The sequence below is a fragment of the Strongylocentrotus purpuratus genome, unplaced genomic scaffold, assembly GCF_000002235.5.
Source record: "Strongylocentrotus purpuratus isolate Spur 01 unplaced genomic scaffold, Spur_5.0 spur5_scaffold_18, whole genome shotgun sequence".
In the NCBI taxonomy this organism is placed as follows: Eukaryota; Metazoa; Echinodermata; class Echinoidea; order Camarodonta; family Strongylocentrotidae; genus Strongylocentrotus; species Strongylocentrotus purpuratus.
Genome location: NW_022145603.1, coordinates 2,038,449 through 2,065,706, shown reverse-complemented (window position 1 = coordinate 2,065,706; position 27,258 = coordinate 2,038,449). Strand labels below are relative to the sequence as shown.

At 37.0% G+C, this 27,258-nt stretch overlaps 1 long non-coding RNA gene across 1 annotated transcript; it reads left to right on the top strand.

Moving 5' to 3' along the window:
- The first annotated feature begins 796 nt into the window (after nucleotides 1–796).
- Nucleotides 797–3,225, top strand: LOC105440600. The gene is made up of 3 exons (XR_971069.2): nucleotides 797–1,033; nucleotides 1,911–2,223; nucleotides 3,173–3,225. It is a non-coding gene; the product is annotated as an uncharacterized LOC105440600 (long non-coding RNA).
- The last annotated feature ends 24,033 nt before the right edge of the window (nucleotides 3,226–27,258 follow it).

The window sequence follows — 27,258 nt, the reverse complement described above, 5'->3', positions numbered from 1 at the left end:
TACATATGCCTATACATATGTGTGCTAAATTTCAAGGCATTTGATTGAGCCACTTTCAAGTTATCCTGCCAACAAAAAAGTGGTTAGAAATAAGAAAAATAAATAATAATAAATAAATAAATAAATAAAGGCAATTCTAACGAAATTATAAGGTGGTCTGTACGTTATACAGCCCACCTGATAAAGGCAATTCTAACGAAATTATAAGGTGGTCTGTACGTTATACAGCCCACCTGATAATAATAAAGAAAGAAAATTCTGACGAAAACAATAGGTGATCTGTTTTCAACAGACCACCTAATAAATAAATAAATAAAGAAAGAAAATTCTGACGAAAACAATAGGTGATCTGTTTTCAACAGACCACCTAATAATAATAAAGAAAGAAAATTCTGACGAAAACAATAGGTGATCTGTCGTTGACAGACCACCTAATAATAATAACTAGAAATTTAATTCGTCACGAAGACGAATAAGGTGGTCTGTCTAAGTCTTATGATAGATTTGAGAATGGGAGAAGTTATATAGACATGTAAACAATGATGATCATGATGAACATGGTGATTATCATGATAGTAAAGGTGATGATGATGATAATGATAATGTTATATGATGATAAAAACGATAATGTTAATGATGATGATAATCATGATCATGATGATGTTGATGATTATCATCTTCAGACCATGATGATATTGATGATGATGATGACGATGATGAGTATGAGCATGATCCTGACATCTGATTGAAAAAATGAGGAAATATTTAGATAGCATATAGTCTCAGCTACAACATATTGGGTGGTATTCTCGAAAGCGGCCTAAGTTAAATCAGTGGCCTAAACCTGGTTTAAACCATGGACTATCTTTTTTGCTATTCTCGAAGGTGGCCTAAAGATAAGCCAGGCTTAAATACGTCATAGTTCGGCCTAACTTTAGGCCGCTCAGAGGGCAGGTTTAAATACGTCATAGTTCGGCCTAACTTCGCGTGACGTCACGTTTTAGTTAAATCGAGTGTCCGCGGAGAGTGAACGGTAAGTTTTGCATTTGAATTTCTATATTTGATAACAATTTACACTCTTTTGCATGGATAAGCGCTCATGAAAGTTACACCAGCTAATAAAATATTTTTGTTACTTTCATTTTGCTGTACTGGTGATAATCTAAAATGCTTTTAACTGAATAAATTTGGGAGAAACTTGGTAATTTTTTATGGTGATTGCAGACCAGTCCCATACGTGCAAATAATTGTCGGTTAACATTTTCGTTTCCTGAGATTGAGCAATTTCTTACCGGGTAATTTTTTTCTGGGCACTATTGTACTTTCGTACGCGTATACCACCTTAACACCACCTTAAAATTATCATTGCTAAACGTAGAAACTACTTTTATAGTGGATTTTCGAGACGCTGTTGCCTAAAAGTGGACTAGCACTAGGGCTAGCTAGCCTAGACCCTAGGCCTAAATCTAGATCTGGCTGTCTCTTTCGTTCGTTGGCCTCTGATTTGGGTAGGATCTCTTTCAGGAGCCGACCTTTCCCAAATCAGAGGCTAATGAACGAAAAAGACAGAAATTTCGGTCTGGTAACACCTCTGCCTGAGCTGCAGTGCTAGTTGTGGCTGTTGGTGGGATAATTTTCTACAGGATGATGATGATTTGGCCACCCACCCCCCCCCCCCCCCCTCCCCAAGAAATCTAAATTTCATCAATAAGAGTCTAGTCTTGACAGGTCTTATAGGAATTGAAAGGAAATGAACAGAAGCTTCCTTTTTTGACATATACATCTGCTGATAATGTTACAGTAGACCTAGCTTAGTCTAATAACTCTATTAGTAAACTACAGAGAAAGAGAAATTGTAATTTCTTATCAAATATCAACATATTTTTCATCTTGATTTTCTGCTATTTCAGGTTCTTTCCAATTGATGCATGGGGATGAAAAAAGAAGGCCTCTCCCAAGCTACTGTGTCCCGCCTTGTGAAGTCCATCTCAATAGCCATTGCCAGGAGATCGGAGCAATACATCTCAATTCTTTCAACAAGAGAGGCAGTCCTGCAGAGTGCAGACCCAACATGAATTTTATAATTACTGCCATTTCCCTGGCGTTAATATGGTTGGTGCTATTGATTGCACCCACATAGGCGTCTCCAAGCCAGTTGGCCCAACACCAGTTATTTCCTGAACAGGAAAAATAGATACTCCATTTTTCTTGGAAAGTCTGCTGGTGAGTAATGCTGTAATAACGTCTTACTTTTGTAAACTAAATAATGTTTATACAATTTTTATTAAAAAGATCTGCTGATTTTATGAATCTGCAGATGTGTCTAAAGGTACATTATGTAGTGATTTAAAATTGTTTTGTCTGATGAATGTAGGTGCAATCTACGCTCAAACTTTTATCATTTTACGTCGGCACGAGCTAATATCTTCAGCTTGATTGCCATGGCTACCAGTCACTCCCGACAGTGACAGCTTGGCCTAGACTTTTGGGCGGAACTATCTCTGAAAATAAGACACAAATAATCAACAGTTGATTAACTACTTTCAAATTTGGGTCAGAAGAAAACTCAAACCTACCACTAACAATTCTAGATCATATAAGACTTAGAGACCTACAGACTGCAGTACAGTACAGTGCAGTAAATTTTCATTTTACTTTTTTCCCCTTCACGAAGCTCATTTTGGGAGATAACGTAAACAAAGACAATCTTTGGTCTAATGTTAGATTGAACTAAAATGGAAAAGTTGGGCTCTAACGATTAGGGCCTTGTAAAATCTACATTCCAGGCTGCGTTTACATCTAGGTTAGGCCAACTGTCGGCTGGTTATCTAAGTAAGATGTAGACCTCTAGACTTGATTTTAGGAAAGGGACTAACTTGGCTTTCTTAGGCCATGACATGGCAAGTACAACTTGGTGCAAGCACATTTATGAGATAGTACTGCAAGAATGTGTATGTTTGTTCTTGACTTTAAAAGAGATACCGGTAGTCATTCTGTAAATCAATGATTACTAGTAACTGAGTGGGGAGGGGGTGCCTAGTCACTACCTACATGAAAGTTAGTTGTTTTTTTTAAAGTTAGAATATGATTGACACTATAACTAAGACCAATTATCAATGGAGTAGATCTTTGGTATTTTAATGAGGTCTAAACCTTTTTATTTTTGTTTCAGGATGATGTTCTTCTTCAGTAAAATAAATGAAGGCAAATAACCTGATGATTAAGAAAAATTCAGAGAGAGGAAGGAGAACTACTGAGCTGCTAAATTTCTGAGAGGTAGGCTGTAGGAATAAGTTGTTGTTTGTATGCCCAGGTACATTTGTTCATTCACATTTTTCCATCAATACTTTCATGTAACTGATTATGCACTCCACTTTTACCACAATGTGCATGTAAGTCCACTTTGGTCACAATGTACATGCAAGACCTATTTAATGTTTAATAGAAATAGGTTTCAATGTGCTTCCTTTTATTCTTTTCTCTTTTCATAGAACAGACATACTTGCGGGGACTATGAAGTTCTACTTAGCCTATTCAATGAACCAAACTCCATCTGCTGTAACTGTGACTGCATGGGGATCAAAACCTTTGTATTATAATCCTCATAACATGAAGCTATGGTAACAAACAAGCAACCATTGATAATAAGCCTGATATGTCCTTGTTGTGTGTGTGAACCACAAAGCAACCATTACTCATAAGGATGTTTTTATGTACATCAGATGTTTATTGTTTCACTGGGAAAATTGTGATTTTAAGTCATTTAAGAAATTATGTTTTGTAATGTGTTTTATAATATAGTGCAAGTCATGATATAACAGATTCCCTGCAAAAGAAACACGGCTCAAAAGTAGACTATGCTTTATTTTAAAAAAATGGGAGAAGGTAATGTAACAAATACATAACATTTAATTCTAATAGTTTCAAGTAGCAGATTATGAGGCTATTGGAGCTTAATATTTGATTTCGACCTTCAATTTTATAATCGTATTCATCATGAATTACAATCTTTTCTGTTTTAAGAAAAATAAATAAATTGAACATAATTGTTGATATGTTATATACAATATTCCTTTCATATCTTTTGATTTTAAGTGTGCATATTGTTGGGTTCATTGAATTATACATGGAAAAAGTCTTGAAATAGAACAGTGGGAGAACAGAGAGCGAACGAGAGAGAGAGAGAGAGAGAGATAGAGTAAAAGAGAAAGGGAACCAAATGAGAAAGAACAATTTAATGGTGAAAGAAATAAACAATGATGTGAGATAGTGTGTGTGTGACAGAGAAAGAGAGATGGAGATAGGGAGAAAGAGTTGGGGGGGGGGGTGACAGTGCCCCTTTTTTCAAATGCCCCTTTTTATATAGGAAAGTTCCCTTTTAACTTTGTAAGAAGTGCCCCTTTTTCCATAGGAAAAGTGCCCCTTCCCCTTTTCACCTCTGATAAGTGCCCCTTTAATTTTGACACGCGCCCCTTTCCTTTGACAAGTTTTCATTTTCCTTTGCAATAAGTGCCCCTTTTCACTTTTCAGAAGTGCCCCTTTACCTCTGATTATTGCCCTATTTAAATCTGAGAGGTGCCCCTATTAACAAAATTATTGGTGCCCCTTTTATTTCAACAAATGCACATTTCCTTTATTATAAGTGCCTCTTTTTCATTCTCATAAGTGCCCCTTTTAAAATATGTTCAATGCCCCTTTTCAGGTGCGATATGTGACCCTTTTCATCTCTGATAATTTCCCTTTTAACAATGATACAATTCCACCAAGTGCCCTTTTTGTTGGTGCTGCCCCCGCTTTGGAAGTCGCTCCGCCGTCCCTGGACGTCATATTGCTCAAGTTGTCGAGGTGATGCATCCTCTCCACACTCAGCGCGCATCCATTGTCTTAGCCCATTGTCTTAATGCATTGTGACGTCATATTGCTCAAGTTGTCGAGGTGATGCATCCTCTCCACACTGCGCGCATCCATTGTCTTAGTGCATTGTGACGTCGCAGCTTCGGTACTGAGCATGTGCAGAAACTGTAACCATGGTGAATGATCCATGGACTAAGTTAAGCCAGGTTTAAACCATGGATCAGTTAGGCCACCTTTCGAGAAATGAAAATGACTTAGGTCAGCGGCCTAAGTTAAGCCTGGCCTAACTAAACCATGGTTTAACTTAGGCCAGGTTTAACTTAGGCCGCTTTCGAGAATACCACCCATTAAGATTTGGTTGAAAACTGTTTTGAATAACAACCGAGACACTGGTCAAAACACACTGTCATGCAGATTCATATTTTGAAAAAAAGTGACCTCCCATAGACATAACACGCAAATATGACAAATTATGCATTGCCGCCCTTAATCGAATATTATACTATGATGACGTCATCTAAATGAAAAATAAATGGCATATTTCTGATAGAGAATTATCTCAGCTACAACATATCAAAATCTGGGAGAAGATCGATGACCGATAAGTGAGATAATCTCAAATAAACAAAGACAAAAATGATGTCATCAACAAAATACATTTGTTTGAGTTTAGATGCCAATATGATGACTTTATGTCACTTTGTACGAGTCAGGGTGGTATGAAATCATTTCTTCAACTCATGCTTTTTCCAACCATGATATAAAAATTGGGGGTCAATGGACTATCAGAAGAGCTATTTCGATTTTTAAAATGGCATGTTTTTGATCAAATTTGCATTATATTGCCCATAGCAGTACGCGCGGATTTTGAAGTTTGACGCACGCTCACGGCCTTATGAAATATGAAGAGTGACTGAAATTAATGTAAAGTGTTAATTACGTTAAGAGGAATCCAAATCATGTCAACATTTTGAATTTGACATTTTCCGCGCGCTATGAGCGCGCACAACGCGCGCGGGGACACGTACGGACGGAAAATTTTGAAATGCTTAAAATGACCTGATTCGTACTCTCCTTCAGTAGTTAAGTGATTTTGAGCTTTTTAAAATTTTGACGCACACGTACGCGCGCGTCATGACCTTTATGTGACCTTTGATGACATGACCTGTTGACCTTTGACCTAAAGTATATGCGATATGAATATGAATGACCTTTACTGATGCATCATGAAGATATGATGGATAATGTGATTTCACAAAATGGCGCCTTGATGACGTCACGATGACTTGATGACCCTGAAAATGTTCTAGTCACGTGTCATGACAATGACCTATGACTGTGCTAAAATTGAATCAAATTGACTAAACCAAACTGTGAGTTATCCTGGGCACAAAAAACGGGAAGAAATAAAAAACTAGAAATTTAATTCGTCACGAAGACGAATAAGGTGGTCTGTCTTGAAGTCTTATAATAGATTATAATATTTACTATAATGAAAAAGGGAGAAGTTATATAGACATGTAAACAATGATGATTATGATGATGATGATCTTGATAGTAATGATTATGATGATGATGATCATGATGATGTTGATGATCATGATGATGATGATGATGATGAAGATCATGATCATAAGCGTGATTCTGACATCTTATCGGAAAAAATGAGGAAAGATTTAGATAGCAAATAGTCTCAGCTACAACATACTAAAATTTGGGAGAAAACTGTTTAATAGTTAAGTGATTTTGAGCAATTTTAAATTTTGACGCACACATACGCGCGCGTCATGACCTTTATGTGACCTTTGATGACATGACCTGTTGACCCTTGACCTGAAGTATATGTGATATGAATATGAATGACCTTTGCTGATGCATCATGAAGATATGATGGATAATGTGATTTCACAAAATGGCGCCTGGATGACGTCACGATAATTTGATGACCTTGAAAATGTTCTAGTCACGTGTCATGACAATGACCTATGACTGTGCTAAAATTGAATCAAATTGACTAAACCAAACTGTGAGTTATCCTGGGCACAAAAAACGGGGAGAAATAAAAATAAAGAATAATAATAATAATAACTAGAAATTTAATTCGTCACGAAGACGAATAAGGTGGTCTGTTTATGTCTCATGATAGATTTGAGAATGGGAGAAGTTATATAGACATGTAAACAATGATGTTCATCATAATGAACATGATGATGATCATGATAGTAAAGGTGATGATGATCATGATAATGATAATGTTATATGATGATAAAAACGATAATGTTAATGATGATAATGATTATGATCATGATGATGTTGATGATCATCATCTTCAGACCATCATGATGATGATGGTGACATTGATGATGATGATGATGATGATGTTGATGATATTGATGATGATGATGACGATGATGAGTATGAGCATGATCCTGACATCTGATTGAAAAAAATGAGGAAAAATTTAAATAGCAAATAGTCTCAGCTACAACATACTAAAATTTGGGAGAAAACTGTTGAATAACAACCGAGATACTGGTCAAAACACATTGTCATGCAGATTCATGTTTTGAAAAAAGTGACCTCCCATAGACATAACACGCAAATATGACAAATTATGCATTGTCGCATTTAATCTAATATTTAACTATGATGACGTCATCTAAATGAAAAATAAATTTCAGATTTCTGATAGAGAATTATCTCAGCTACAACATATCAAAATCTGGGAGAAGATCGATCACCGATAAGTGAGGTAATCTGAAATAAACAATGACAAAAATGACGTCATCAACAAAATACATTTGTTTGAGTTTAGATGCCAATATGATGACTTTATTTCACTTTGTACGAGTCAGGGTGTTATGAAATCATATCTCCAACTCATGCTTTCTCTAACCATGATATAAAAATTGGGGGTCAATGGACTATCTGAAGAGCTATTTCGATTTTTAAAATGGCATGTTTTTGATCAAATTTGCATTATATCGCCCATAGCAGTACGCGCGGATTTTGAACTTTGACGCACGCTCACGGCCTTATGAAATATGAAGAGTGACTGAAATTAATGTAAATTGTCAATTACGTTAAGAGGAATCCAAATTATGTAAATATTTTGAATTTGACTTTTTCCGCGCGTCATGAGCGCGCGCAACGCGCGCGGGGACATGTACGGACGGAAAATTTTGAAATGCTTAAAATGACCTGATTCGTACTCTACTTTAGTAGTTAAGTGATTTTGAGCTTTTTAAAATTTTGACGCACACGTACGCGCGCGTCATGACCTTTATGTGACCTTTGATGACATGACCTGTTGACCCTTGACCTAAAGTATATATGATATGAATATGAATGACCTTTGCTGATGCATCATGAAGATATAATGGATAATGTGATTTCACAAAATGGCGCCTTGATGACGTCACGATGACTTGATGACCTTGAAAATGTTCTAGTCACGTGTCATGACAATGACCTATGACTGTGCTAAAATTGAATCAAATTGATTAATCCAAACTGTGAGTTATCCTGGGCACAAAAAACGGGAAGAAATAAAAATAAATAATAATAATAAATAAATAAAGAAAATTCTGACGAAATCAATAGGTGGTCTGTTGATAACAGACCACCTAATAACTAGAAATTAATTCGTCACGAAGACGAATAAGGTGGTCTGTCTAAGTCTTATGATAGATTTGAGAATGGGACAAGTTATATAGACATGTAAACAATGATGATCATGATGAACATGGTGATGATCATGATAGTAAAGGTGATGATGATGATGATAATGATAATGTTATATGACGATAAAAACGATAAAGTTAATGATGATGATGAGCAAAAGCATGATCCTGACAACTTATTAAAAAAATTGAGGAAATATTTAGATAGCAAATAGTCTCAGCTACAACATACTAAAATTTGGGAAAAAACTGTTGAATAACAATCGGGATCCTGGTCAAAACACCTTGTCATGCAGATTCATGTTTTGAAAAAAGTGACCTCCCGTAGACATAACACGTAAATATGACAAATTATGCATTGTCACCTTTAATCGAATATTTAACTATGATGACGTCATTTAAATGAAAAATAAATGATATATTTTGATAAAGAAATATCTCAGCTACAACATATTAAAATCTAGGAGAAGATCAATCACCAATAAGTGAGATAATCCTAAATAAACAAAGACAAAAATGACGTCATCAACAAAATACATTTGTTTGAGTTTGGATGCCAATATGATGACTTTATTTCACTTTGTACGAGTCAGGGTGGTTTGAAATCATATCTCCAACTCATGCTTTCTCCAACCATGATATAAAAATTGGGGGTCAATTGACTATCTGAAGAGCTATTTCGATTTATAAAGTAGCATGTTTTTGATCAAATTTGCATTATATTGCCCATAGCAGCACGCGCGGAATTTGAACTTTGACGCGCGCTCACGGCCTTATGAAAGGTCAAGAGTGACTGAAATTAATGTAAATTGTCATTTACGGTAAGAGGAATCTAAATCATGTAAACAAATTGAATTTGACCTTTTCCGCGCGTTGTGAGCGCGCGCACCGCGCGCGGGGACAAGTACGGACGGAAAATTTTGAAATGCTTCAAATGACCTGATTCGTACTCTCCTTTAGTAGTTAAGTGATTTTGAGCAATTTTAAATTTTGACGCGCACATACGCGCGCGTCATGACCTTTATGTGACTTTTGATGACATGACCTGTTGACCCTTGACCTGAAGTATATGTGATATGAATATGAATGAACTTTGAGTACGCATCATGAAGATATGATGGATAATGTGATTTCACAAAATGGCGCCTGGATGACGTCACGATGACATGATGACTTTGAAAATGTTCCTGTCACGTGTCATGACAATGACCTATGACTGTGCTAAAATTGAATCAAATTGACTAAACCAAACTGTGAGTTATCCTGGGCACAAAAAACGGGAAGAAATAAAAATAAATAATAATAATAACTAGAAATTTAATTCGTCACGAAGACGAATAAGGTGGTCTGTCTAAGTCTTATGATAGAATTGAGAATGGGAGAAGTTATATAGACATGTAAATAATGATGATCATGATAGTAAAGGTGATGATGATGATGATAATGATAATGTTATATGATGATAAAAACGATAATGTTAATGATGATGATGAGCACAAGCATGATCCTGACATCTGATTGAAAAAATAAGGAAATATTTAAAAAGCAAATAGTCTCAGCTACAACATACTAAAATTTGGGAGAAAACTGTTGAATAACAACCGAGATACTATTCAAAACACCTTGTCATGCAGATTCATGTTTTGAAAAAAAGTGACCTCCCATAGACATAACACGCAAATATGACAAATTATGCATTGTCGCCTTAAATCGAATATTTTACTATGATGACGTCAGATAAATGAAAAATAAATGACATATTTCTAAAAGAAAATTATCTCAGCTACAACATATCAAAATCTGGGAGAAAATCGATCACCGATAAGTGAGATAATCTCAAATAAACAAAGACAAAAATGACGTCATCGACAAAATACATTTGTTTGAGTTTAGATGCCAATATGATGACTTTATTTTACTTTGTACGAGTCAGGGTGGTATGAAATCATATCTCCAACTCATGCTTTCTCCAACCATGATATAAAAATTGGGGGTCAATGGACTATCTGAAGAGCTATTTCGATTTTTAAAATGGCATGTTTTTGATCAAATTTGCACTATATTGCCCATAGCAGTACGCGCGGATTTTGAACTTTGACGCACGCTCACGGCCTTATGAAATATGAAGAGTGACTGAAATTAATGTAAATTGTCACTTACGTTAAGAGGAATCCAAATCATGTAAACATTTTGAATTTGACCTTTTCCGCGCGCTGTGAGCGCGCACACCGCGCGCGGGGACATGAACGGACGGAAAATTTTGAAATGCTTAAAATGACCTAATTCGTACTCTCGTTTAATAGTTAAGTGATTTTGAGCAATTTTAAATTTTGACGCGCACATACGCGCGCGTCATGACCTTCATGTGACCTTTGATGACATTACCTGTTGACCCTTGACCTGAAGTATATGTGATATGAATATGAATGACCTTTGCTTATGCATCATGAAGATATGATGGATAATGTGATTTCACAAAATGGCGCCTGGATGACGTCACGATGACTTGATGACCTTGAAAATCTTCAAGGTCATAGGTCATGACAATGACCTATGACTGTGCTAAAATTAAATCAAATTGACCAAACCAAACTGTGAGTTATCCTGGGCACAAAAAATGGGAAGAAATAAAAATAAATAATAACTAGAAATTTAATTCGTCACGAAGACGAATAAGGTGGTCTGTCTTCAAGTCTTATAATAGATTATAATATTAACTATATTGAAAGAGGGAGAAGTTATATAGACATGTAAACAATGATGATCATGATGACCATGATGATGATCATGATAGTAAAGGTGATGATGATGATGATAATGATAATGTTATATGATGATAAAAACGATAATGTTAATGATGATGATGAGCACAAGCATGATCCTGACATCTGATTGAAAAAATAAGGAAATATTTAAATAGCAAATAGTCTCAGCTACAACATACTAAAATTTGGGAGAAAACTGTTGAATAACAACCGAGATACTGGTCAAAGCACCTTGTCATGCAGATTCATGTTTTGAAAAAAGTGACCTCCCGTAGACATAACACGTAAATATGACAAATTATGCATTGTCACCTTTAATCGAATATTTAACTATGATGACGTCATTTAAATGAAAAATAAATGATATATTTTGATAAAGAAATATCTCAGCTACAACATATTAAAATCTAGGAGAAGATCAATCACCAATAAGTGAGATAATCCTAAATAAACAAAGACAAAAATGACGTCATCAACAAAATACATTTGTTTGAGTTTGGATGCCAATATGATGACTTTATTTCACTTTGTACGAGTCAGGGTGGTTTGAAATCATATCTCCAACTCATGCTTTCTCCAACCATGATATAAAAATTGGGGGTCAATTGACTATCTGAAGAGCTATTTCGATTTATAAAGTAGCATGTTTTTGATCAAATTTGCATTATATTGCCCATAGCAGCACGCGCGGAATTTGAACTTTGACGCGCGCTCACGGCCTTATGAAAGGTCAAGAGTGACTGAAATTAATGTAAATTGTCATTTACGGTAAGAGGAATCTAAATCATGTAAACAAATTGAATTTGACCTTTTCCGCGCGTTGTGAGCGCGCGCACCGCGCGCGGGGACAAGTACGGACGGAAAATTTTGAAATGCTTCAAATGACCTGATTCGTACTCTCCTTTAGTAGTTAAGTGATTTTGAGCAATTTTAAATTTTGACGCGCACATACGCGCGCGTCATGACCTTTATGTGACTTTTGATGACATGACCTGTTGACCCTTGACCTGAAGTATATGTGATATGAATATGAATGAACTTTGAGTACGCATCATGAAGATATGATGGATAATGTGATTTCACAAAATGGCGCCTGGATGACGTCACGATGACATGATGACTTTGAAAATGTTCCTGTCACGTGTCATGACAATGACCTATGACTGTGCTAAAATTGAATCAAATTGACTAAACCAAACTGTGAGTTATCCTGGGCACAAAAAACGGGAAGAAATAAAAATAAATAATAATAATAACTAGAAATTTAATTCGTCACGAAGACGAATAAGGTGGTCTGTCTAAGTCTTATGATAGAATTGAGAATGGGAGAAGTTATATAGACATGTAAATAATGATGATCATGATAGTAAAGGTGATGATGATGATAATGATAATGTTATATGATGATAAAAACGATAATGTTAATGATGATAATGGGCACAAGCATGATCCTGACATCTGATTGAAAAAATAAGGAAATATTTAAAAAGCAAATAGTCTCAGCTACAACATACTAAAATTTGGGAGAAAACTGTTGAATAACAACCGAGATACTATTCAAAACACCTTGTCATGCAGATTCATGTTTTGAAAAAAAGTGACCTCCCATAGACATAACACGCAAATATGACAAATTATGCATTGTCGCCTTAAATCGAATATTTTACTATGATGACGTCAGATAAATGAAAAATAAATGACATATTTCTAAAAGAAAATTATCTCAGCTACAACATATCAAAATCTGGGAGAAAATCGATCACCGATAAGCGAGATAATCTCAAATAAACAAAGACAAAAATGACGTCATCGACAAAATACATTTGTTTGAGTTTAGATGCCAATATGATGACTTTATTTTACTTTGTACGAGTCAGGGTGGTATGAAATCATATCTCCAACTCATGCTTTCTCCAACCATGATATAAAAATTGGGGGTCAATGGACTATCTGAAGAGCTATTTCGATTTTTAAAATGGCATGTTTTTGATCAAATTTGCACTATATTGCCCATAGCAGTACGCGCGGATTTTGAACTTTGACGCACGCTCACGGCCTTATGAAATATGAAGAGTGACTGAAATTAATGTAAATTGTCACTTACGTTAAGAGGAATCCAAATCATGTAAACATTTTGAATTTGACCTTTTCCGCGCGCTGTGAGCGCGCACACCGCGCGCGGGGACATGAACGGACGGAAAATTTTGAAATGCTTAAAATGACCTAATTCGTACTCTCGTTTAATAGTTAAGTGATTTTGAGCAATTTTAAATTTTGACGCGCACATACGCGCGCGTCATGACCTTCATGTGACCTTTGATGACATTACCTGTTGACCCTTGACCTGAAGTATATGTGATATGAATATGAATGACCTTTGCTTATGCATCATGAAGATATGATGGATAATGTGATTTCACAAAATGGCGCCTGGATGACGTCACGATGACTTGATGACCTTGAAAATCTTCAAGGTCATAGGTCATGACAATGACCTATGACTGTGCTAAAATTAAATCAAATTGACCAAACCAAACTGTGAGTTATCCTGGGCACAAAAAATGGGAAGAAATAAAAATAAATAATAACTAGAAATTTAATTCGTCACGAAGACGAATAAGGTGGTCTGTCTTCAAGTCTTATAATAGATTATAATATTAACTATATTGAAAGAGGGAGAAGTTATATAGACATGTAAACAATGATGATCATGATGACCATGATGATGATCATGATAGTAAAGGTGATGATGATGATGATAATGATAATGTTATATGATGATAAAAACGATAATGTTAATGATGATGATGAGCACAAGCATGATCCTGACATCTGATTGAAAAAATAAGGAAATATTTAAATAGCAAATAGTCTCAGCTACAACATACTAAAATTTGGGAGAAAACTGTTGAATAACAACCGAGATACTGGTCAAAGCACCTTGTCATGCAGATTCATGTTTTGAAAAAAGTGACCTCCCATAGACATAACACGCAAATATGACAAATTATGCATTGTCGCCTTTAATGGAATATTTAACTATGATGACGTCATCGAAATGAAAAATGAATGGTACATTTTTGATAGAGAATTATCTCAGCTACAACATATTAAATTCTGGGAGAAAATTGATCACCGATAAGTGAGCTAATCTCAATTAAACAAAGACAAAAATGACGTCATTAACAAAAAACAGTTGTTTGAGTTTAGATGCCAATATGATGACTTTGTTTCACTTTGTACGAGTCAGGGTGGTATAAAATCATATCTACAACTCATGCTTTTTCCAACCATGATATAAAAATTGGGGGTCGATGGACTATCTGAAGAGCTATTTCGATTTTTAAAATGGCATGTTTTTTATGAAATTTGCATTATATTGCCTATAGCAGCACGCGCGGATTTTGAACTTTGACGCACGCTCACGGCCTTATGAAATATGAAGAGTGACTGAAATTAATGTAATTTGTCAATTACGTTAAGAGGAATCCAAGTCATGTAAATATTTTGAATTTGACTTTTTCCGCGCGTCATGAGCGCGCGCAACGCGCGCGGGGACATGTACGGACGGAAAATTTTGAAATGCTTAAAATGACCTGATTCGTACTCTCCTTTAGTAGTTAAGTGATTTTGAGCTTTTTAAAATTTTGACGCACACGTACGCGCGCGTCATGACCTTTATGTGACTTTTGATGACATTACCTGTTAACCCTTGACCTGAAGTATATGTGATATGAATATGAATGACCTTTGCTTATGCATCATGAAGATATGATGGATAATGTGATTTCACAAAATGGCGCCTGGATGACGTCACGATGACTTGATGACCTTGAAAATCTTCAAGGTCATAGGTAATGACAATGACCTATGACTTTGCTAAAATTGAATCAAATTGACCAAACCAAACTGTGAGTTATCCTGGGCACAAAAAACGGGAAGAAATAAAAATAAATAATAAATAAAGAAAATTCTGACGAAATCAATAGGTGGTCTGTTGATAACAGACCACCTAATAAATAAATAAATAAAGAAAATTCTGACGAAATCAATAGGTGGTCTGTTGATAACAGACCACCTAATAATAATAAATAAAGAAAATTCTGACGAAATCAATAGGTGGTCTGTTGATAACAGACCACCTAATAAAGAATAATAATAAATAAAGAAAATTCTGACGAAATCAATAGGTGGTCTGTTGACAACAGACCACCTAATAATAATAAAGAAAGAAAATTCTGACGAAAACAATAGGTGATCTGTCGTTGACAGACCACCTAATAATAATAAAGAAAATTCTGACGAAATCAATAGGTGGTCTGTTGATAACAGACCACCTAATAAAGAATAATAATAAAGAAAATTCTGACGAAATCAATAGGTGGTCTGTTGATAACAGACCACCTTATAAATAATAATAAAGAAAGAAAATTCTGACGAAATCAATAGGTGGTCCGTTGACAACAGACCACCTAATAATAAAGAAAGACAATTCTGACGAAATCAATAGGTGGTCTGTTGACAACAGACCACCTAATGACACTGAGTTATAAGGATATGATCATGAGTTGATTTTCAAAAAATGGCGCCTGGATGACGTCTCAATAATTTAATGAACTTGAAAATGTTCCTGTCACGTCTCATGATGATGACCTATAACTGTATGACTGTGTCAAAATTGAGAGAAATTAGGTGGATGGATATTGAGAAATCGGTTGCACAAAAAAGTGGAGAAATAAATAAATATAAATAAATACATATTAAAGAAAGAACATTCTGACAAAATCAATAGGTGGTCTGTTGACAAGAGACCACCTAACAAGAAATTTAATTCAATAGGTGGTCTGTTATTAAATCTGGTGAACGCTGATCTTGTTAAGAATAGTCACAGCTACAACATATCGAAATCCTATATTCCTACCAGGCAAAAATCCAACTTGATCTACATGTGTCACCTCTTCCAATACATTCTTATTTTTTTCCGCCATGATCAAGAGTGATATAGCGCCCCCTTCAGGTATTCGATAGAGGATTGTGATACGGTAACTGTTAACTCAAAGAACAATGTCATGTAGATTCATGATGTGAATGATATTCACAATTCTGACATGTCGCCTTTAATTGAAATTTTCACCATTATGACGGCACCAAAATTGAAAAATAATTAATACTGAGCTAGTAGAAAAACGTGTTAGCTACCACATTTTGAAAATATGGAAGTAAATTGATCAATATTTACAGAGATACAATCAATTTTCCATAAGTTTGCTGACGTCATAATTTGCAAATTCGTTTTTTGAGTTCCAAGGCTATTTTAATGATGTTAGGATATATATGGCCAAATGAGACCTGGGGGGTGTTTCACAAAGATCCTAAGTTGAACTTATCTCTAAGTTGGACTTAACAATTATGGAAAGCCGTTAGCATCATTGAAAATATTTTGTAAAAGTCATTTTGAAAGGCATAACATGTTGATTGAAAACATATATCTAGCAGGAGGTTTAACCTTCCTCTTAGAACTTCTCAACTCCATCTCTGGTAACTTATTGTTTCCTAAGTCACCCTTCACTACTTCATCTGCTACTTCTGACCTATCTGTATCATCTGTCTGGGAATCATCACTTTGAACCACATTTTCTTCCTCACTTACACTTTGGTTTGTTACAGTATCAGATTCTGCATTCTGTCTGCTGAACTTAAAACCTTCCCTCAACTGACTACTGTCATCTATCGAACTGAACATTGGACGTTCTGTTTCTCTAGTTTCTTCTGTTTCCAATCTTGGAATGATTTGTTCTATGTGTCTTTTCCACACTGTTATTGACCGAACCTTCTCTACCAACTACAGTACCATGTACCCATTAGTTCCTAACAAGTACTTTGTCTCCATCTACAAACTCTCTTTTAAATACCGATTTCCTGTTCTTGTTTCTACGACATGCTTGTTTATACAACTGATCTTTGTATCGCAATTCAATACCCGGTCCCAAGTTGTCTAGACGCATTCGCAACTGTCTACCCATGAACAAGGTAGCTGGAGTCTCCCCCGTAACTGAGTGAGACGCACTTCTGTACGCAAATAGAAACCTTTCCAGTTTGGCCTGGATTGAGCCTCCGTCTTTCCTAGCTGCGCGAAGTGCCTGTTTAAGTGTCTGAAGAAATCTTTCCGCTTGTCCGTTGGAACTTGGATGATAAGGTGCGCTGAATTTGTGCTCGATACCGTTTGATTTGACAAACTGCTGGAACTCGCTAGATGTTAATTGAGTCCTGTTATCTGAAACAAAAATCTGCGGTATGCCATATCTACTGAAAAGTGCCCTTAGTCTAGAAATAGTCGTCTCCGATGTTATGTTCGGCATAACAAAAACTTCTGGCCATTTCGAATACGCATCCACTACTAATTATGTCACCCCTTCGAAAGGACCTGCAAAGTTTATGTGTACGCGTTCCGACGGTTTGGATGCCGGTATCCACGGGTGTAACAGTTCTGGCCCTGGATTGTTCTGTATGCCCTGGCATGAGCCACATTCTTTCGCGCATTGCTCGATTTGCCTATCTTTCTGAGGCCACCATACGTAACTTCTAGCTATGGATTTCATTTTGACAACCCCGAGGTGTCCTCCATGCGGTTCCAAGAGAACCGCGCTACGCAATTTCGGTGGAATGATTACTCACATTCCCCACAACAGGACTCTGTGTTCTATTGTAATCTCATGTCTACGAGTATAGAATGGTTTCAAGTGACCTTCATCTCCAGTTAGGACTCTTGGTCATCCCTCCATGGTGTAGCGCATATGACCTTTGACATGACCTTTGACATGACCTTGTCGTTCCGTGTTTGGTTTCGGATTTCTTCCAGAGTACACGATAGTACCAGAGTGTTGGCTCAGTCAGTAGAGCGTCCGCCTCACAACCGGGAGGTCGTGGGTTCGAACCCCGGCCGCGTCATACCAAAAGACGTTAAAAAGATGGGAGTTGTTGCTACCTTGTTAGGCTTTAAAAATAAGGGATAGAGCAACGTCGATCTGGCGCTGCTCAGTGGCTGCCGGGCTCACGATCAATTGGGTAAAAAGAATTTCCGTTTCGGTTTAATAAAATTTGGAGTGGACTATAAGGCTATTATTATAAGTAGTAGTAGTAGTAGTAGTAGTAGTACATTTGTGAGGAGAACTGATATGACCGGTTCGCGTGTCACTTGCTCGGCTTCAGCATACGGGACCCTTGACAAACAATCCGCATTTGCATTTTCTTTTGAAATGCGGTACCGAATGTCATAAGCGAATCCAGCCAATTAAGTACATGGCCCATCGCTGCATTCTTTCAGCGGCAAGGTAGGTAATCCTTTATGCGGTCCCAACAGAGCAGTCAATGGCTTGTTGTCTGTAATCAATGTGAACCTATGTCCATATATGTACATGTAGAATTTCTTTAGTGCAAACACAATTGCAAGAGCTTCCCTCTCAATCTAAGGGGGGGGGGTATATCCCCCCAATATTTCAGGTGGGGGGATGGCCTGTATAATCATTCCCCCCCCCAATAATTTACCATACAACATTTTAAAAAAATGAAGAGACAAATTAATGAGAGCCCGATGAGGGTAGTTAATGGTTATTACTCGCAAGATGACCATCAATATACACAATTTGCTATATCATTTTCATAATACATATGTAAATGAGACAACCGTATATGAGACAAGAATAAATTGAATTTTTGCTCATACGGCTTCATCAGGAATTGATGAATGTATTCAATTTATTCAATCAACAGCAACATAGAAATGCAGTGCGCCAAATGCAAAGCCGCAGCGTTAAAAAGCAACGAGCTAAATGATAAGCGCGAAGCGCAAAAGTGCAAAAAAAGAAATAGAGAGTGGGAGAGAAGAGATAATGAGAGACAGAGATGGTACAGGCGCCGGCCAAAAGAGAGAGAGAGAGAGAGAGAAAGCAGAAAGGAAGAGGACGTAGGAAAAAAAAAGGATTAAGAGTCGAGAACGGTACAACGAATCGCCTTCTTTCTCTAATAATGTAATGAAACCTCAAAGCTTCCATGCTTTGCGCAGAAGGGGGGGGGGGACTGAATTCAGACAAGGATGAAGAGTTGAGAATGGTACAACCAATAGTCTTCTTTCTTTAATAATTTAAAGAAACTGAATTTAGACAAGGATTAAGAGTCGTGAACGGTACAACGAATCGTCTTCTTTCTCTAATTTAATGAAACCTCAAAGGTTCCGTGCTTCGCGCGGGACGAGGTAAACCCTCTCCCTGCACCCATCCCCTAGGAAGCGCGCTCTGTAAGTGATTTGCGTGCTCACTGTCCTCCTAAAATAAAATCCTCGCTACGCGCTTGAGAGGATAATAACCCAGGTAGCAAGCCCATGTGGGACCCACATGGGTCCCATATTATGTTATCTTTATTGATGGTGACTTGAAAAAGTTAATAACTTGGAAGGGAGGGGGTGCAACCTGCCACACGCTTCTACCTCTTGGTTGCTTTGATCCATTGCCGAAAATATTTTGGCACCTATCATCCCCCCCCCCCTACCACGAATACAAATCGACACCGTTGCCAGATACAGTCCTAAATTCTCACCTAGATGTAGTCAAAGACTTCCAATTCAAGGGAACTACGTAACCAGTCTCTTCCCATGAGTGTGTACTCAGTACCATCTACAACATACAAATCAAGTCTTCCTTTAAAGCTACCATGCTGTACTTCTAAATTGATCTGACCACTAGGTTTGACACTATGTCCTTTGATAAAACTACCAAAGAACTTGTTGGACTCTAATAGATGAACATGAGAAAAATGTGTCTTATAGACACTTAATGGAATTGTAGCGTATAACCAACCAATCGGACTGACTGCACTTCAATAAATAGCGACAATTTCAAGCATGTAGCGATACCGTTCACAAAAGACGGTTCAACCTGAAATTTAATCAGAATTAAACAATCATAAATAATATATTTCAATTTTCAACTGTGTCAAATTAGTTGTATGATTAATGTATGTTTACTGAAATTACATATTACACTGTTCCAAAATGAAATATCAATGACCCTAAAGATTAAGTTTGACTCCCTTAGCATCATAATAAATGAATAATCTATATAAGTAATACGCTAAGGCTCCGCGGGGGGCGCGACGTCTCGGCGAGCCTTTGTATTCTATTGTTTTTTAATGAGATCGCCGACCCAAGTTGGTGCGGCTATCTCCTCCTGAACCCTCCCCTCGGGGTACCCGTGCCCGGTGCCATCGTCCGCGGGAGAGTCCACTCTGTGGAATTGGCTATACTCCGCCCGAGGTCCTCCTCCGTGTCGACGTCCAGGGCGAAAACAGACGCGACATGCATAATGCAGGATATGCGTGACGACAGAGATACCTCATGGATATTCAACATTGCATCCGTAGACACACGACCGATGACTATCCACTCACATTAAGTTGTGTATTAAATGCACCATGCACAGGGTCGGGATTACCCGAGTAAAGCATCTTTCTATAGGATATCCTTTGTATATAGTAGCGCTGCACAAGCCAGAGAGATACACGGGGCTTCCCGTCGACGTCCAAACTTAGAGACCTATTTCCATCATGATTGCCGCGATTTGTATATAGTTTTCGTGAATGGAGGTATGAAATCAAAGCTTATTTTGTGATTATTACGACCATGCTTACTGAATTTTGATTGTCATTTTCTAAAGGAAAGTTTTCACAAGAAAACCATTGGACTGACAATTCAGTCGCAAGCTGCCTTCAGTCTACACACACACATACATACAGTACACACAGTAACTCCGGGAAGCTTCAACACCGGCACCGGGCACCGTAGGCGTCCGACGCCTGCGGCGCCGGTGTTCGAGCTTCCTGGAGTTACGCTGTAGTGTGTGTGTGAGTTCACCTGAGCTGAGCTTGAGTCGAAGAGATTTGACACTTTGAAATTGTTATCTGTTGGTTTGCATCATTATTGCCGCGATTTTAATATAGTTTCGTGAATAGATTTACGAAACCTGAGCTTAGAATTAGTAAAAGTATTACTAATGTCTACGTTTTTAAATGACTGTCTGATTTTCTTGTGAAAATTTTACTTTGAAAAATGATTATCGAAATTCATGGTCAGAAATAATCACAATCTAGGGTCTATTATGTTACAGTTCTTGCATCAAATCAATGCATGAAAACTTAATTAGTTATTGAACTAGAAAAATGTTTTTTTTTTTTAATAGGCAATTATGAAGTAGGAAGCCTGAAACCTTAGCCTACTAAATAAATCTCAACAAAGTGTAGGCATATCCTTTTATGAATTAATGAAAAAGTAGCCCCAGAAAAAAGAGCCCCCGAAAATTTCCCTAAAATTTGAAATGGAACCCCCGAAATGAAAAACTTAATTTTTTGCCCGCCCCCCCCCCCCCCCCCTCTAGAATCCCGCGGATTTCCGCGGGTCCTGAGTTGAGTGTATATATAATATAGGCGTGGGGTCCACGGGTTTCAAGGGGCCATAAACCCCCAAAAGCTCGGGGGTTACGTTCTTCAAAGTTGGGGGGGGGGGGGAGATCAGATCGCAGCGAGTTGAGTGTATATATAATATAGGCATGGGGTCCACGGATTTTAGCTCGGGGGTTTTAGGCGTTTAATTAGGGTCAGATGAGCATATTTTTAATACTTTATTTGTGACACTTGCGGGTCACTAATTGGCGTGGGGTCAATACGTAGAGTTGCGTAGTGTTGCGTACCAATTACGCTGGCCTACGTTACTATATGCTGAGGGACGGAAAGGGGTACGCAAGAAAACAATTCAACCTGTTTTATTTTTTTTCGCCAGCCTACGCATAACCTACGCAGGGACTATTTTCCCATTAAACGCGGCCTAATTTCTGCGTAGTCGGTACGCCACACTACGGAACTCTACGCAGTTCCAGTGGCTTAAAGAATAACTACGGGTACAGTTGGATCAATTTTTTATTTTTATATAAGGCCAAATTAAAAAAAAAACATATTTTGCGTCGTGTTTTTTTTGAAAAATGGGAAGGAGGAGGCCCTTTTTTTTTCTTTTTTTTCTTTCAAAATGGCCGCTGCGTACATTTTCCCTGACATTCGGGCTATTTTTCAAGATGGCGGCCGACAATTTTTTTTCTTTTCTTTTTTAAAATCAGAAATACATTTTAGCAGTGCTTTTCATGTTTTTTTTCTTTCAAAAAATAAAAAAAATTCAAAAAAAAATTCAAAAAAAAAAAAAAATAGGAGGCGGCCCCCAAAAAGGAAGCGGACGGGGACGCCGTTTTATTTTCTTTAAAAAAAATTTCAAAAAAAAAAAATTCAAAAAAAAATTCAAAAAATAAATAAATAGGAGGCGGCCCCCCCCCCCAAAAAAAAAGCGGGCGGGGACGCTAAACATGTATATTTTTTTAATGGCCTGAATGACAAATAAAGTTCTTGGTGGTTTTAATTTAGACACTCTCTATATATCTATTTACACCCCCGCCTCCCTCTAGAATCCCGCGGATTTCCGCGGGTCCTGCTAGTTGATTTATGATACCCTAATATGGCTGCTCGAATTGCTTTTGTTCACTATTATATTTGTGTGCATGATAAAACAATAACCCTTTTGGTTCTACACAAATTACCCTAAATGTCTCTTTATATACATGTCTACAGTTACCAGAATTTATCTTCATTCTGTCACTTTATACAACTGCCTGTATATAAATGATATTAAAATAACACAACACGGTCTGTACAACAGACTATCCCCATATCACTACACACATGCACCGTATTATGTAACTGCACGTGTAATGCATCATACAAAGTTACTGTGCATACAAATCACTTTCATTACAAATGTTATACATCAAATTATCTGAAAACTATGAACTGTATAAAACCAACACCCAACTCAAACTGACGGCTAGTTATCAATTATCAACATCATATGTTCACATTATACTCACAACATTGGGCTTGTCTGGAATACTAAATTATCGACTGCATGTCAGAAAGATGACCTTCCCAAATAGAGAATCATGTGCAGCTCAATTGCTACGCCCCCACTCGGCAGACCAAAAATTCAACCAAAATACCATCGCTTCTGACGTCATACTTCGATCGTCAACTGAAACAAAAAGTGCCCTTTTAAAACAGAGATTAGTATCTTACAGGAATCATACTAACGCTAGAATATGTCTCTACTTCCATATTTATTATCTTGCTATCTACCTTCATCTTGGCTACATAAGCAGGATTATTCCCATCACCATCTTTCATCATCATTGTGAAATGAAATTCATCATCTACCTCACTAACATCACTTTCACTACTACTACTAGCTACATCTTCTCTAGATTTAGCCTTAGTGTCAACCTTATGAACATCCCTTTTGTGTTTGTTACTTCTATTTTTTTGTCCCTTGTCCCGACTCTCAATCTCAGTGTTCAGTCTTCTTTGAATGACATACTCTTTCAATATGTCCCACCTTAGAGCAGCTTCTACATTTCGTTGATCGAAACCAGCAATCCTGTGGATCATGTTGATTTCCACATCTGAAACATGGCTTCCTTTTACCCTCAGCTTGTCCACTGCTTTTCTGGTGCGAATCTCCTCTGCGCTGGCAAAGCATGTTGACTGGTGTGCTCGTCTCATACCTAGTAGAGGTTGAATCGGTCCTCATCGCTCGAACCTCCTCTGCAGTAACCTCTCGGGTTTGTGCGAAGTCGACAGCTTCTTAAAACGACACGTCCGGCTTTTCACTCGCCCTCTCCATCAATCTCAATGATGTAGACTCATTACGCAGGCCGCTGATAAATCTGTCTCAAAGTTGTTCATCCAGCTTGGCCCCAAATGCACAGTTTAAGCTCAGATGCTTTAATTGTAGCACATTGTCACTGGTAGATTCAGCCGATGTTTGATCACGGCGGGTAAACTTCCGCCTCTCTGCCAGCACCACTGGTGTGCGCTTCAAGTGCTTTCTGAGAGTGATCTTTAACTCATCGTATGTCTTTTCAGCTGTTTTTGCTGGGGAAACCAAATCTCTCACCACTCCATAGTAGTATGAACCAAGTGCGTTCGAAAGCAATGCCACCACCCTTGCATCCTGCTCCGTCGCCCTAGCGCTGTCAGTGCTACTAGTGCTGTCAGCGCGAGCGCTAGTGTGGAACTCGAACTCGGTACCTTCAATCTGTTGGCTGTCAAGAACAATTCGAACCGCTAGATATAGCAGTCCCAGTCCTCATTGTCGCAAAATTGGTGTAGCTTGCATCTTGTTTCACAATTTACTGGTTATCCCGTATCTCGTCGCCAAATTGTTGGGTTCTACTAAATAATAACCATAGACACAATCGTTAAATTGTTGTGGGATCTTCTTTGTTTTAATGCAGAGCATGTTATACACGTGGAACACGCAGCTAGCACAAAGTAGCAGCAATAGCGGCAAACTATGGAACGCCATTTGTCAATACACAACATTTCCTAATATGCACATTTTTGTGCATATTATGCAAAATGCTAATTTTATGCATTTTACAGAAAACTCTACATATTTGTCTGTAGACTTGTGAAGAATGTTGAAAATGTATTGAATAAATGTTTCCTTCATCTCAAATTCATGAGGTTACATTATTTTTATATTTGAAAATGCATTGGTTAATTTGCATGAATTAATAATACGCATTCATGAATATCAAATTCGGAAAAACTAGAATCATTTCAAAATATGTTAGACTCCACATTTTGAATGTTAATTTAAACTTCTTTTCTAACGCAAAATAGTTATTGTTATGTAACACCTTACAGGTATATCCGATTTCGACGAAAATGATATCAAAATGTGCGTAAGACTTATTTAGCTGTTAAATGAGATAAATTTATCCTCATTAAACTGTGTTAACGAAGATAAATTTATCCTCATTAAACTGTGTTAACGAAAATAAATTTATCCTCAATTAGCTGTTAAATGAAGATAAATTTATCCTCATTAAATTGTTTTAACAAAGATAAAGTTATCCTTATTAAGCTATGATAAAGGAGATGAATTTATCTTCGTAATAGTAATAGATTTGTACACAGTTGTATTTATTTGGATTCAGTGGTACATATTTAATTGTATAGTACATTTGCATATCTTGTTTTCATTTGTTTCAATTATTTGTCTAAAGTGACCGCCATTCCTTTATGTTCAAATGATAAATGAGTGAAGAGAATGGAGAGCGTGTATAGAACAGAGATCAATAAGTCAGATTTGTGGGTAGTACTGTGTAGAGATGTGAAAGAAAAATCAAGGAATCAGTTTCATGAAATTTTGAGGAAAGGTGAACAGATATACTGTTTAAGGTATATCCTCCTTTTTAAATTTAGCTCATTTTAACTCTTGCTTGAGAAGTATTTTAACAAAGACTAATCCGTCTTACTGGCTGATAAGACGATCATTAAACATTGTAATTTTGTCATTCATGCATTTCGAATTTCAACGTAAAAAGTAAATGGAATGAGTGGGGATATTTTTTCTCCTCCTTGTAGTTGTCTGTGTTGATGCCACGGCCCCATGTGTGAACGGAGGTAGCTGTGCGGACGAGGAATGTACCTGTGTATCGCCTTTTACTGGACCTCTCTGCAGTGACGGTAAGATCTTTTAAATACATTCACCACTTTTGAAATGCCTATTTGTATTAGATTATCGACAAATGATGACAAATTGGCTGTGATCTCATTAATGCACAGAGATAATAAGGTGAAATACACCTCCACAAATGTAACATATTCTAATCAAGGTTTACAAATGATAAATGACAAACATATGAGACTTAAATATAAACTTGACATGATTCAATGACTAAGGAAAATTCTCATGTTTAACCTTAGTTTATTTCAACTCCTGTCGAGAAGTATTCAAACAAAAACTTGTCCGTCTTACTGGCTGATAAGACGATCATTGAAGATTGTACTTTTGTCATTCATGCATTTCAAATTTCAACGTAAAAAGTGAATGGAACGATTGGGGATATTTTCTCTCCTTGTAGTTGTCTGTGTTGATGCAACGGCCCCATGCGTGAACGGAGGGAGCTGTGCGAACGCGGAATGTACATGTGCATCGGGTTTTACTGGATCTCTCTGCAGTGACACCAGTAAGATATATGAGGATGTCATCATTTTTTGGAGAAAACAAATTTCACCACCTTTGAAATGACTATTTGTATTAGAGTATAGAAAAATAATAACAAATTATCTGTGATCTTACTAATGTATAGAGAAAATAAGTTGAAATACTCCTCCACAAATGTTACATAAGCTAAACTAGAAATTTAAATCGTTATGGGGACGAATTAGGTGGTCTGTCTTCACTTTTTATGATAGATTTGAGAATGGGAGAAGTTATATAGACATGTAAACAATGATGATCATGAAGAACATGATGATGATCATGAAAGTAATGGTGATGATGATAATGATAATGCTAGATGATGATAATAACGATAATGTTAATGATATTGATGATCGTGAGCATGATCCTGACATCTTATCGAATAAATGAGGGGTGATTGAGATAGCATATACACTCAGCTACCACATACTAACATTTGGGAGAAAACTGTTGAATAACAACCGAGATACTGGTCAAAACACAGTGTCATGCAGATTCATGTTTTGAAAAAAGTGACCTCCCTTAGACATAACACGCAAATATGACAGATTATGCATTGTCGCCTTCAATCGAATATTTCACTATGATAACGTCATCCAATGAAAAATAAATCCCTAATTTTAGTAGAGAATTTTCTCAGCTACAACATATCAAAATCTGGGAGAAAATTGATCCCCGATAAGCGAGATAAACTCAATTAAACAAAGACAAAAATGACGTCATCAACAAAATACATTTGTTTGAGTTTAGATGCCAATGCGATGACTTTGTTTCACTTTGAACGAGTCAGGGTGGTATGAAATCATATCTCCAACTCATG